Source organism: Aphelocoma coerulescens, unplaced genomic scaffold (genome assembly GCF_041296385.1).
Source record: "Aphelocoma coerulescens isolate FSJ_1873_10779 unplaced genomic scaffold, UR_Acoe_1.0 HiC_scaffold_65, whole genome shotgun sequence".
Classification (NCBI taxonomy): domain Eukaryota; kingdom Metazoa; phylum Chordata; class Aves; order Passeriformes; family Corvidae; genus Aphelocoma; species Aphelocoma coerulescens.
In genome coordinates this window covers 549,306-563,832 of record NW_027184003.1, presented here as the reverse complement: position 1 = coordinate 563,832, position 14,527 = coordinate 549,306, and positions in this window count along the sequence as shown.

Sequence of the window (14,527 nt, the reverse complement as noted above, 5' to 3'; positions counted from 1 at the left end):
CAGCAGGACCTGGTGGAACCAAGGAGCCTTTGTGATACTCCAGATCCACATGGAAGCCAGGGTGCACTGAGACACAGCGGGGCCTTGTTGGAACCAAAGACACCTCTGCAAAAAGCAGGCTAGCTCATAGAAGCAAGGAGTCCATTGTTACAACATCAAAGCTATGGAAGCAAGGGACCATTGTGACACTGCGGGGCCTCATGGAACCAATTGTCCATGATGACAGTGCGGATCAAAGGAGACCATGGTGACACTGCGGAACCTGATGGAACCAAGGAGCCATTGTGACACAGTGGGGCCTCATGGAATCAAGGAGACCATTGTGACCCAGGTGTTGCATGGGAAGGCAAGGAGCCATTGTGACACTTTGGGCTTCTTCCCTTGAGCTCTGCAGCTGGCTGTCCCAGCCCAGCGCACCATGTGCCACCTGCTCTCCTCAGGGCTCTGCCTGCACACAGCCCCAGGAGAAGTTTTCCTGTTTGCAAGGAAAGAATGGAAAAGCCGGAGCAGGTTTCCTAAACAACAAACCCCACTCAGGAGCCACATGCTCAGTACAGGCTGCCTGGAACGATGTCCCCTTTCTACAAGGGTCAGTGTGAGCAGGAATGAATGATCTCTGGGAGCAGAATTCTCGGAGTCTTTCCACTGAATTCTCTCTCCCTGTGTCTTGGGGTGACTTTATTGTGTGTATCCCCTATTGCTGCTCTATGCCCAGAAGTGAACTTTGTGCATTTCTGTGCCTTTCAACTGAGCCTGAGAGGGGGGAGAGGAAAAAAAACCGGACAAACTTCTCAGAGCGTTTGTTCAAGGACACACATACACACTCCTCTGCATCCTGCTTGCAGCAAGAGTGGAGGAAGCAACCTTGTTTCTTTTTAGCCAGTTTTCAGCTCCTTTTCTCTGGGGGGAGATGGAGAGTTGAACTTTGTTTTCCTGGGACTTTGGGGGTTTTTTTCCCTTCTCCTCTTCTTGACTCTTTCAACATCAGACCACATTGGGAGAATTTTCTCCCGAGGTTGGGGCCCTGAATGTGGGCCCATGAGCCAGCTGCAAGGAGGAGGAGAGAGACTACACCTACGGAAGTGTTGGGGTTCCTCCCCCCTGCCATGAGGTCATGGGAGAGGGGACCCTGGGGTAGAGGCATGGCCTGGGCACGGGGGGTCTCCCTGCTCCCTGCTCACATGTGCCCTAACCCTGTTCAGCACTGCTTATTTTGTGTTGCCCTGTGCCAGGAGGGCCCTGGTTGTGCCGTGATTGCTCAGTTCTTTGGCAGTGCCCCGCCCATGTGGCTGGAGAAGAAAGAGCTCTGAAACTTCTCTCAAGAATCGCTCCCTGTTTCTTTGCACGGGCCTCGCTGTCTATGGATGTTTCAGGAGACCCCACCGAAACACAGAAGGACTCTCAAATTATCCCAGCTTTCTCTGCACAGCGAGAGCTTTTAATATTTAGCATTGTTATCCTTTTCCTGTGTGTTTGTTAAAAAAATAGGTTTTATCTCTTTCACTTTCTTCCCAGGAAAGTTCTTTTTTCCAAAAACCTGGTGGGGGAGGGCTGGGTGTAACCTGCCTTCTATAAGAGGATATTTTCCTCCACATTTGTCCAAACCGGCACAGCCTGTCCTTTCCTGGGTCTCTGTTGCAGATGGAAGCTGCTGGTGCCATTGTCAGCTTGAAGCCCTCTTTTGATGCAAGCAGATGTTGCCAGGTGTGTTCAGCAGCTGTTGCTCAATGCTTATGCCAAGCTATTGTGTTCCTCATGGAACCAAGGAGCCATTGTGACACTGCAGGGGCTGATGGCATCAAGGAGGCAATTGTGACAGTACAGAACCTCCTAGAAACAAGGCTCCATTGTGACACCGTGGGGAATCATGGAATCAAGGAGCCCATTGTGACACGGCTGCATGGAACCAATGGTCCATGGTTACACGGCGGATTCAAGAAGAGCACGGTGACACCACGCAACATCATGGATCCATAGGTCCATTGTGACACAGCGGGGCCTCATGGAAACAAGGGGACCATTGTGGCAAAGCAGGGCCTAATGGAAGCATGGAGAGCATTGTGACACTAAGGAAACTCCTGGAACCAAGATGACCACTGGCACATAATGGAACCTCATGGAAGCAAGCCTCCACGATGGTTTTGGAGGGCCTCAGGGACCACAGGACCCATTGTGACACAGCAGGACCTGGTGGAACCAAGGAGCCTTTGTGATACTCCGCATCCACATGGAAGCCAGGGTGCACTGAGACACAGCGGGGCCTTGTTGGAACCAAAGACACCTCTGCAAAAAGCAGGCTAGCTCATAGAAGCAAGGAGTCCTTTGTTACAACATCAAACCTATGGAAGCAAGGGACCATTGTGACACTGCGGGGCCTCATGGAACCAATTGTCCATGATGACAGTGCGGATCAAAAGAGACCATGGTGACACTGCGGAACCTGATGGAACCAAGGAGCCATTGTGACACAGTGGGGCCTCATGGAATCAAGGAGACCATTGTGACCCAGGTGTTGCATGGGAAGGCAAGGAGCCATTGTGACACTTTGGGCTTCTTCCCTTGAGCTCTGCAGCTGGCTGTCCCAGCCCAGCGCACCATGTGCCACCTGCTCTCCTCAGGGCTCTGCCTGCACACAGCCCCAGGAGAAGTTTTCCTGTTTGCAAGGAAAGAATGGAAAAGCCGGAGCAGGTTTCCTAAACAACAAACCCCACTCAGGAGCCACATGCTCAGTACAGGCTGCCTGGAACGATGTCCCCTTTCTACAAGGGTCAGTGTGAGCAGGAATGAATGATCTCTGGGAGCAGAATTCTCGGAGTCTTTCCACTGAATTCTCTGTCCCTGTGTCTTGGGGTGACTTTATCATGTGTATCCCCCTATTGCTGCTCTATGCCCAGAAGTGAACTTTGTGCATTTCTGTGCCTTTCAACTGAGCCTGAGAGGGGGGAGAGGAAAAAAAAGCCAGACAAACTTCTCAGAGCGTTTGTTCAAGGACACACATACACACTCCTCTGCATCCTGCTTGCAGCAAGAGCAGAGGAAGCAACTTTGTTTCTTTTTAGCCAGTTTTCAGCTCCTTTTCTCTGGGGGGAGATGGAGAGTTGAACTTTGTTTTCCTGGGACTTCGGGGGTTTTTTTTCCCTTCTTCTCTTCTTGACTCTTTCAACATCAGAGCACATTGGGAGAATTTTCTCCCGAGGTGGGGGCCCTGAATGTGGGCCCATGAGCCAGCTGCAAGGAGGAGGAGAGAGACTACACCTACGGAAGTGTTGGGGTTCCTCCCCCCTGCCATGAGGTCATGGGAGAGGGGACCCTGGGGTAGAGGCATGGCCTGGGCACGGGGGGTCTCCCTGCTCCCTGCTCACATGTGCCCTAATCCTGTTCAGCACTGCTTATTTTGTGTTGCCCTGTGCCAGGAGGGCCCTGGTTGTGCCGTGATTGCTCAGTTCTTTGGCAGTGCCCCGCCCATGTGGCTGGAGAAGAAAGAGCTCTGAAACTTCTCTCAAGAATCGCTCCCTGTTTCTTTGCACGGGCCTCGCTGTCTATGGATGTTTCAGGAGACCCCACCGAAACACGGAAGGACTCTCAAATTATCCCAGCTTTCTCTGCACAGCGAGAGGTTTTAATATTTAGCATTGTTATCCTTTTCCTGTGTGTTTGTTAAAAAAGTAGTTTTTATCTCTTTCACTTTCTTCCCAGGAAAATTCTTTTTTCCCGAAGCTGGTGGAGGAGGGCTGGGTGTAACCTGCCTTCTATCAGAGGATATTTTCCTCCACATTCGTCCAAACCGGCACAGCCTGTCCTTTCCCTGGGTGTCTGTTGCAGATGGAAGCTGCTGGTGCCATTGTCAGCTTGAAGCCCTCTTTTGATGCAAGCAGATGTTGCCAGGTGTGTTCAGCAGCTGTTGCTCAATGCTTATGCCAAGCTATTGTGTTCCTCATGGAACCAAGGAGCCATTGTGACACTGCAGGGGCTGATGGCATCAAGGAGGCAATTGTGACAGTACAGAACCTCCTAGAAACAAGGCTCCATTGTGACACCGTGGGGAATCATGGAATCAAGGAGCCCATTGTGACACGGCTGCATGGAACCAATGGTCCATTGTTACACGGCGGATTCAAGAAGAGCACGGTGACACCACGCAACATCATGGAACCGTACGTCCATTGTGACACAGCAAGGCCGCATGGAAACAAGGGGACCATTGTGGCAAAGCAGGGCCTAATGGAAGCCTGGAGAGCATTGTGACATTGTGGGGAATCATGGAAACATGGAGAGCATTGTGACACTAAGGAAACTCCTGGAACCAAGATGACCACTGGCACATAATGGAACCTCATGGAAGCAAGCATCCATGATGACTTTGGAGGGCCTCAGGGACCACAGGACCCATTGTGACACAGCAGGACCTGGTGGAACCAAGGAGCCTTTGTGATACTCCAGATCCACATGGAAGCCAGGGTGCACTGAGACACAGTGGGGCCTTGTTGGAACCAAAGACACCTCTGCAAAAAGCAGGCTAGCTCATAGAAGCAAGGAGTCCATTGTTACAACGTAAAAGCTATGCAACCAAGGGACCATTGTGACACTGCGGGGCCTCATGGAACCAATTGTCCATGATGACAGTGCGGATCAAAGGAGACCATGGTGACACTGCGGAACCTGATGGAACCAAGGAGCCATTGTGACACAGTGGGGCCTCATGGAATCAAGGAGACCATTGTGACCCAGGTGTTGCATGGGAAGGCAAGGAGCCATTGTGACACTTTGGGCTTCTTCCCTTGAGCTCTGCAGCTGGCTGTCCCAGCCCAGCGCACCATGTGCCACCTGCTCTCCTCAGGGCTCTGCCTGCACACAGCCCCAGGAGAAGTTTTCCTGTTTGCAAGGAAAGAATGGAAAAGCCGGAGCAGGTTTCCTAAACAACAAACCCCACTCAGGAGCCACATGCTCAGTACAGGCTGCCTGGAACGATGTCCCCTTTCTACAAGGGTCAGTGTGAGCAGGAATGAATGATCTCTGGGAGCAGAATTCTCGGAGTCTTTCCACTGAATTCTCTGTCCCTGTGTCTTGGGGTGACTTTATCATGTGTATCCCCTATTGCTGCTCTATGCCCAGAAGTGAACTTTGTGCATTTCTGTGCCTTTCAACTGAGCCTGAGAGGGGGGAGAGGAAAAAAAACCGGACAAACTTCTCAGAGCGTTTGTTCAAGGACACACATACACACTCCTCTGCATCCTGCTTGCAGCAAGAGCAGAGGAAGCAACTTTGTTTCTTTTTAGCCAGTTTTCAGCTCCTTTTCTCTGGAGGGAGATGGAGAGTTGAACTTTGTTTTCCTGGGACTTCGGGGGTTTTTTTTCCCTTCTTCTCTTCTTGACTCTTTCAACATCAGAGCACATTGGGAGAATTTTCTCCCGAGGTGGGGGCCCTGAATGTGGGCCCATGAGCCAGCTGCAAGGAGGAGGAGAGAGACTACACCTACGGAAGTGTTGGGGTTCCTCCCCCCTGCCATGAGGTCATGGGAGAGGGGACCCTGGGGTAGAGGCATGGCCTGGGCACGGGGGGTCTCCCTGCTCCCTGCTCACATGTGCCCTAATCCTGTTCAGCACTGCTTATTTTGTGTTGCCCTGTGCGAGGAGGGCCCTGGTTGTGCTGTGATTGCTCAGTTCTTTGGCAGTGCCCCGCCCATGTGGCTGGAGAAGAAAGAGCTCTGAAACTTCTCTCAAGAATCGCTCCCTGTTTCTTTGCACGGGCCTCGCTGTCTATGGATGTTTCAGGAGACCCCACCGAAACACGGAAGGACTCTCAAATTATCCCAGCTTTCTCTGCACAGCGAGAGGTTTTAATATTTAGCATTGTTATCCTTTTCCTGTGTGTTTGTTAAAAAAGTAGTTTTTATCTCTTTCACTTTCTTCCCAGGAAAATTCTTTTTTCCCGAAGCTGGTGGGGGAGGGCTGGGTGTAACCTGCCTTCTATCAGAGGATATTTTCCTCCACATTTGTCCAAACCAGCACAGCCTGTCCTTTCCCTGGGTGTCTGTTGCAGATGGAAGCTGCTGGTGCCATTGTCAGCTTGAAGCCCTCTTTTGATGCAAGCAGATGTTGCCAGGTGTGTTCAGCAGCTGTTGCTCAATGCTTATGCCAAGCTATTGTGTTCCTCATGGAACCAAGGAGCCATTGTGACACTGCAGGGGCTGATGGCATCAAGGAGGCAATTGTGACAGTACAGAACCTCCTAGAAACAAGGCTCCATTGTGACACCGTGGGGAATCATGGAATCAAGGAGCCCATTGTGACACGGCTGCATGGAACCAATGGTCCATGGTTACACGGCGGATTCAAGAAGAGCACGGTGACACCACGCAACATCATGGAACCGTACGTCCATTGTGACACAGCAAGGCCGCATGGAAACAAGGGGACCATTGTGGCAAAGCAGGGCCTAATGGAAGCCTGGAGAGCATTGTGACATTGTGGGGAATCATGGAAACATGGAGAGCATTGTGACACTAAGGAAACTCCTGGAACCAAGATGACCACTGGCACATAATGGAACCTCATGGAAGCAAGCCTCCACGATGGTTTTGGAGGGCCTCAGGGACCACAGGACCCATTGTGACACAGCAGGACCTGGTGGAACCAAGGAGCCTTTGTGATACTCCGCATCCACATGGAAGCCAGGGTGCACTGAGACACAGCGGGGCCTTGTTGGAACCAAAGACACCTCTGCAAAAAGCAGGCTAGCTCATAGAAGCAAGGAGTCCTTTGTTACAACATCAAACCTATGGAAGCAAGGGACCATTGTGACACTGCGGGGCCTCATGGAACCAATTGTCCATGATGACAGTGCGGATCAAAAGAGACCATGGTGACACTGCGGAACCTGATGGAACCAAGGAGCCATTGTGACACAGTGGGGCCTCATGGAATCAAGGAGACCATTGTGACCCAGGTGTTGCATGGGAAGGCAAGGAGCCATTGTGACACTTTGGGCTTCTTCCCTTGAGCTCTGCAGCTGGCTGTCCCAGCCCAGCGCACCATGTGCCACCTGCTCTCCTCAGGGCTCTGCCTGCACACAGCCCCAGGAGAAGTTTTCCTGTTTGCAAGGAAAGAATGGAAAAGCCGGAGCAGGTTTCCTAAACAACAAACCCCACTCAGGAGCCACATGCTCAGTACAGGCTGCCTGGAACGAGGTCCCCTTTCTACAAGGGTCAGTGTGAGCAGGAATGATCTCTGGGAGCAGAATTCTCGGAGTCTTTCCACTGAATTCTCTCTCCCTGTGTCTTGGGGTGACTTTATCATGTGTATCCCCCTATTGCTGCTCTATGCCCAGAAGTGAACTTTGTGCATTTCTGTGCCTTTCAACTGAGCCTGAGAGGGGGGAGAGGAAAAAAAAGCCAGACAAACTTCTCAGAGCGTTTGTTCAAGGACACACATACACACTCCTCTGCATCCTGCTTGCAGCAAGAGCAGAGGGAAGCAACTTTGTTTCTTTTTAGCCAGTTTTCAGCTCCTTTTCTCTGGAGGGAGATGGAGAGTTGAACTTTGTTTTCCTGGGACTTCGGGGGTTTTTTTTCCCTTCTTCTCTTCTTGACTCTTTCAACATCAGAGCACATTGGGAGAATTTTCTCCCGAGGTGGGGGCCCTGAATGTGGGCCCATGAGCCAGCTGCAAGGAGGAGGAGAGAGACTACACCTACGGAAGTGTTGGGGTTCCTCCCCCCTGCCATGAGGTCATGGGAGAGGGGACCGTGGGGTAGAGGCATGGCCTGGGCACGGGGGGTCTCCCTGCTCCCTGCTCACATGTGCCCTAATCCTGTTCAGCACGGCTTATTTTGTGTTGCCTTGTGCCAGGAGGGCCCTGGTTGTGCCGTGATTGCTCAGTTCTTTGGCAGTGCCCCGCCCATGTGGCTGGAGAAGAAAGAGCTCTGAAACTTCTCTCAAGAATCGCTCCCTGTTTCTTTGCACGGGCCTCGCTGTCTATGGATGTTTCAGGAGACCCCACCGAAACACGGAAGGACTCTCAAATTATCCCAGCTTTCTCTGCACAGCGAGAGGTTTTAATATTTAGCATTGTTATCCTTTTCCTGTGTGTTTGTTAAAAAAGTAGTTTTTATCTCTTTCACTTTCTTCCCAGGAAAATTCTTTTTTCCCGAAGCTGGTGGAGGAGGGCTGGGTGTAACCTGCCTTCTATCAGAGGATATTTTCCTCCACATTTGTCCAAACCGGCACAGCCTGTCCTTTCCCTGGGTGTCTGTTGCAGATGGAAGCTGCTGGTGCCATTGTCAGCTTGAAGCCCTCTTTTGATGCAAGCAGATGTTGCCAGGTGTGTTCAGCAGCTGTTGCTCAATGCTTATGCCAAGCTATTGTGTTCCTCATGGAACCAAGGAGCCATTGTGACACTGCAGGGGCTGATGGCATCAAGGAGGCAATTGTGACAGTACAGAACCTCCTAGAAACAAGGCTCCATTGTGACACCGTGGGGAATCATGGAATCAAGGAGCCCATTGTGACACGGCTGCATGGAACCAATGGTCCATGGTTACACGGCGGATTCAAGAAGAGCACGGTGACACCACGCAACATCATGGAACCGTACGTCCATTGTGACACAGCAAGGCCGCATGGAAACAAGGGGACCATTGTGGCAAAGCAGGGCCTAATGGAAGCCTGGAGAGCATTGTGACATTGTGGGGAATCATGGAAACATGGAGAGCATTGTGACACTAAGGAAACTCCTGGAACCAAGATGACCACTGGCACATAATGGAACCTCATGGAAGCAAGCATCCATGATGACTTTGGAGGGCCTCAGGGACCACAGGACCCATTGTGACACAGCAGGACCTGGTGGAACCAAGGAGCCTTTGTGATACTCCAGATCCACATGGAAGCCAGGGTGCACTGAGACACAGTGGGGCCTTGTTGGAACCAAAGACACCTCTGCAAAAAGCAGGCTAGCTCATAGAAGCAAGGAGTCCTTTGTTACAACATCAAACCTATGGAAGCAAGGGACCATTGTGACACTGCGGGGCCTCATGGAACCAATTGTCCATGATGACAGTGCGGATCAAAAGAGACCATGGTGACACTGCGGAACCTGATGGAACCAAGGAGCCATTGTGACACAGTGGGGCCTCATGGAATCAAGGAGACCATTGTGACCCAGGTGTTGCATGGGAAGGCAAGGAGCCATTGTGACACTTTGGGCTTCTTCCCTTGAGCTCTGCAGCTGGCTGTCCCAGCCCAGCGCACCATGTGCCACCTGCTCTCCTCAGGGCTCTGCCTGCACACAGCCCCAGGAGAAGTTTTCCTGTTTGCAAGGAAAGAATGGAAAAGCCGGAGCAGGTTTCCTAAACAACAAACCCCACTCAGGAGCCACATGCTCAGTACAGGCTGCCGGGAACGATGTCCCCTTTCTACAAGGGTCAGTGTGAGCAGGAATGAATGATCTCTGGGAGCAGAATTCTCGGAGTCTTTCCACTGAATTCTCTCTCCCTGTGTCTTGGGGTGACTTTATCATGTGTATCCCCCTATTGCTGCTCTATGCCCAGAAGTGAACTTTGTGCATTTCTGTGCCTTTCAACTGAGCCTGAGAGGGGGGAGAGGAAAAAAAAGCCAGACAAACTTCTCAGAGCGTTTGTTCAAGGACACACATACACACTCCTCTGCATCCTGCTTGCAGCAAGAGCAGAGGAAGCAACTTTGTTTCTTTTTAGCCAGTTTTCAGCTCCTTTTCTCTGGAGGGAGATGGAGAGTTGAACTTTGTTTTCCTGGGACTTCGGGGGTTTTTTTCCCTTCTTCTCTTCTTGACTCTTTCAACATCAGAGCACATTGGGAGAATTTTCTCCCGAGGTGGGGGCCCTGAATGTGGGCCCATGAGCCAGCTGCAAGGAGGAGGAGAGAGACTACACCTACGGAAGTGTTGGGGTTCCTCCCCCCTGCCATGAGGTCATGGGAGAGGGGACCCTGGGGTAGAGGCATGGCCTGGGCACGGGGTCTCCCTGCTCCCTGCTCACATGTGCCCTAATCCTGTTCAGCACTGCTTATTTTGTGTTGCCCTGTGCCAGGAGGGCCCTGGTTGTGCTGTGATTGCTCAGTTCTTTGGCAGTGCCCCGCCCATGTGGCTGGAGAAGAAAGAGCTCTGAAACTTCTCTCAAGAATCGCTCCCTGTTTCTTTGCACGGGCCTCGCTGTCTATGGATGTTTCAGGAGACCCCACCGAAACACGGAAGGACTCTCAAATTATCCCAGCTTTCTCTGCACAGCGAGAGGTTTTAATATTTAGCATTGTTATCCTTTTCCTGTGTGTTTGTTAAAAAAGTAGTTTTTATCTCTTTCACTTTCTTCCCAGGAAAATTCTTTTTTCCCGAACCTGGTGGGGGAGGGCTGGGTGTAACCTGCCTTCTATCAGAGGATATTTTCCTCCACATTTGTCCAAACCGGCACAGCCTGTCCTTTCCCTGGGTGTCTGTTGCAGATGGAAGCTGCTGGTGCCATTGTCAGCTTGAAGCCCTCTTTTGATGCAAGCAGATGTTGCCAGGTGTGTTCAGCAGCTGTTGCTCAATGCTTATGCCAAGCTATTGTGTTCCTCATGGAACCAAGGAGCCATTGTGACACTGCAGGGGCTGATGGCATCAAGGAGGCAATTGTGACAGTACAGAACCTCCTAGAAACAAGGCTCCATTGTGACACCGTGGGGAATCATGGAATCAAGGAGCCCATTGTGACACGGCTGCATGGAACCAATGGTCCATGGTTACACGGCGGATTCAAGAAGAGCACGGTGACACCACGCAACATCATGGAACCGTACGTCCATTGTGACACAGCAAGGCCGCATGGAAACAAGGGGACCATTGTGGCAAAGCAGGGCCTAATGGAAGCCTGGAGAGCATTGTGACATTGTGGGGAATCATGGAAACATGGAGAGCATTGTGACACTAAGGAAACTCCTGGAACCAAGATGACCACTGGCACATAATGGAACCTCATGGAAGCAAGCATCCATGATGACTTTGGAGGGCCTCAGGGACCACAGGACCCATTGTGACACAGCAGGACCTGGTGGAACCAAGGAGCCTTTGTGATACTCCAGATCCACATGGAAGCCAGGGTGCACTGAGACACAGTGGGGCCTTGTTGGAACCAAAGACACCTCTGCAAAAAGCAGGCTAGCTCATAGAAGCAAGGAGTCCTTTGTTACAACATCAAACCTATGGAAGCAAGGGACCATTGTGACACTGCGGGGCCTCATGGAACCAATTGTCCATGATGACAGTGCGGATCAAAAGAGACCATGGTGACACTGCGGAACCTGATGGAACCAAGGAGCCATTGTGACACAGTGGGGCCTCATGGAATCAAGGAGACCATTGTGACCCAGGTGTTGCATGGGAAGGCAAGGAGCCATTGTGACACTTTGGGCTTCTTCCCTTGAGCTCTGCAGCTGGCTGTCCCAGCCCAGCGCACCATGTGCCACCTGCTCTCCTCAGGGCTCTGCCTGCACACAGCCCCAGGAGAAGTTTTCCTGTTTGCAAGGAAAGAATGGAAAAGCCGGAGCAGGTTTCCTAAACAACAAACCCCACTCAGGAGCCACATGCTCAGTACAGGCTGCCTGGAACGATGTCCCCTTTCTACAAGGGTCAGTGTGAGCAGGAATGAATGATCTCTGGGAGCAGAATTCTCGGAGTCTTTCCACTGAATTCTCTCTCCCTGTGTCTTGGGGTGACTTTATCATGTGTATCCCCCTATTGCTGCTCTATGCCCAGAAGTGAACTTTGTGCATTTCTGTGCCTTTCAACTGAGCCTGAGAGGGGGGAGAGGAAAAAAAAGCCAGACAAACTTCTCAGAGCGTTTGTTCAAGGACACACATACACACTCCTCTGCATCCTGCTTGCAGCAAGAGCAGAGGAAGCAACTTGGTTTCTTTTTAGCCAGTTTTCAGCTCCTTTTCTCTGGAGGGAGATGGAGAGTTGAACTTTGTTTTCCTGGGACTTCGGGGGTTTTTTTTCCCTTCTTCTCTTCTTGACTCTTTCAACATCAGAGCACATTGGGAGAATTTTCTCCCGAGGTGGGGGCCCTGAATGTGGGCCCATGAGCCAGCTGCAAGGAGGAGGAGAGAGACTACACCTACGGAAGTGTTGGGGTTCCTCCCCCCTGCCATGAGGTCATGGGAGAGGGGACCCTGGGGTAGAGGCATGGCCTGGGCACGGGGTCTCCCTGCTCCCTGCTCACATGTGCCCTAATCCTGTTCAGCACTGCTTATTTTGTGTTGCCCTGTGCCAGGAGGGCCCTGGTTGTGCCGTGATTGCTCAGTTCTTTGGCAGTGCCCCGCCCATGTGGCTGGAGAAGAAAGAGCTCTGAAACTTCTCTCAAGAATCGCTCCCTGTTTCTTTGCACGGGCCTCGCTGTCTATGGATGTTTCAGGAGACCCCACCGAAACACGGAAGGACTCTCAAATTATCCCAGCTTTCTCTGCACAGCGAGAGGTTTTAATATTTAGCATTGTTATCCTTTTCCTGTGTGTTTGTTAAAAAAGTAGTTTTTATCTCTTTCACTTTCTTCCCAGGAAAATTCTTTTTTCCCGAAGCTGGTGGGGGAGGGCTGGGTGTAACCTGCCTTCTATCAGAGGATATTTTCCTCCACATTTGTCCAAACTGGCACAGCCTGTCCTTTCCCTGGGTGTCTGTTGCAGATGGAAGCTGCTGGTGCCATTGTCAGCTTGAAGCCCTCTTTTGATGCAAGCAGATGTTGCCAGGTGTGTTCAGCAGCTGTTGCTCAATGCTTATGCCAAGCTATTGTGTTCCTCATGGAACCAAGGAGCCATTGTGACACTGCAGGGGCTGATGGCATCAAGGAGGCAATTGTGACAGTACAGAACCTCCTAGAAACAAGGCTCCATTGTGACACCGTGGGGAATCATGGAATCAAGGAGCCCATTGTGACACGGCTGCATGGAACCAATGGTCCATGGTTACACGGCGGATTCAAGAAGAGCACGGTGACACCACGCAACATCATGGAACCGTACGTCCATTGTGACACAGCAAGGCCGCATGGAAACAAGGGGACCATTGTGGCAAAGCAGGGCCTAATGGAAGCCTGGAGAGCATTGTGACATTGTGGGGAATCATGGAAACATGGAGAGCATTGTGACACTAAGGAAACTCCTGGAACCAAGATGACCACTGGCACATAATGGAACCTCATGGAAGCAAGCATCCATGATGACTTTGGAGGGCCTCAGGGCCCACAGGACCCATTGTGACACAGCAGGACCTGGTGGAACCAAGGAGCCTTTGTGATACTCCAGATCCACATGGAAGCCAGGGTGCACTGAGACACAGTGGGGCCTTGTTGGAACCAAAGACACCTCTGCAAAAAGCAGGCTAGCTCATAGAAGCAAGGAGTCCTTTGTTACAACATCAAACCTATGGAAGCAAGGGACCATTGTGACACTGCGGGGCCTCATGGAACCAATTGTCCATGATGACAGTGCGGATCAAAAGAGACCATGGTGACACTGCGGAACCTGATGGAACCAAGGAGCCATTGTGACACAGTGGGGCCTCATGGAATCAAGGAGACCATTGTGACCCAGGTGTTGCATGGGAAGGCAAGGAGCCATTGTGACACTTTGGGCTTCTTCCCTTGAGCTCTGCAGCTGGCTGTCCCAGCCCAGCGCACCATGTGCCACCTGCTCTCCTCAGGGCTCTGCCTGCACACAGCCCCAGGAGAAGTTTTCCTGTTTGCAAGGAAAGAATGGAAAAGCCGGAGCAGGTTTCCTAAACAACAAACCCCACTCAGGAGCCACATGCTCAGTACAGGCTGCCTGGAACGATGTCCCCTTTCTACAAGGGTCAGTGTGAGCAGGAATGAATGATCTCTGGGAGCAGAATTCTCGGAGTCTTTCCACTGAATTCTCTCTCCCTGTGTCTTGGGGTGACTTTATCATGTGTATCCCCCTATTGCTGCTCTATGCCCAGAAGTGAACTTTGTGCATTTCTGTGCCTTTCAACTGAGCCTGAGAGGGGGGAGAGGAAAAAAAAGCCAGACAAACTTCTCAGAGCGTTTGTTCAAGGACACACATACACACTCCTCTGCATCCTGCTTGCAGCAAGAGCAGAGGAAGCAACTTGGTTTCTTTTTAGCCAGTTTTCAGCTCCTTTTTTCTGGGGGGAGATGGAGAGTTGAACTTTGTTTTCCTGGGACTTCGGGGGTTTTTTTCCCTTCTTCTCTTCTTGACTCTTTCAACATCAGAGCACATTGGGAGAATTTTCTCCCGAGGTGGGGGCCCTGAATGTGGGCCCATGAGCCAGCTGCAAGGAGGAGGAGAGAGACTACACCTACGGAAGTGTTGGGGTTCCTCCCCCCTGCCATGAGGTCATGGGAGAGGGGACCCTGGGGTAGAGGCATGGCCTGGGCACGGGGTCTCCCTGCTCCCTGCTCACATGTGCCCTAATCCTGTTCAGCACTGCTTATTTTGTGTTGCCCTGTGCCAGGAGGGCCCTGGTTGTGCTGTGATTGCTCAGTT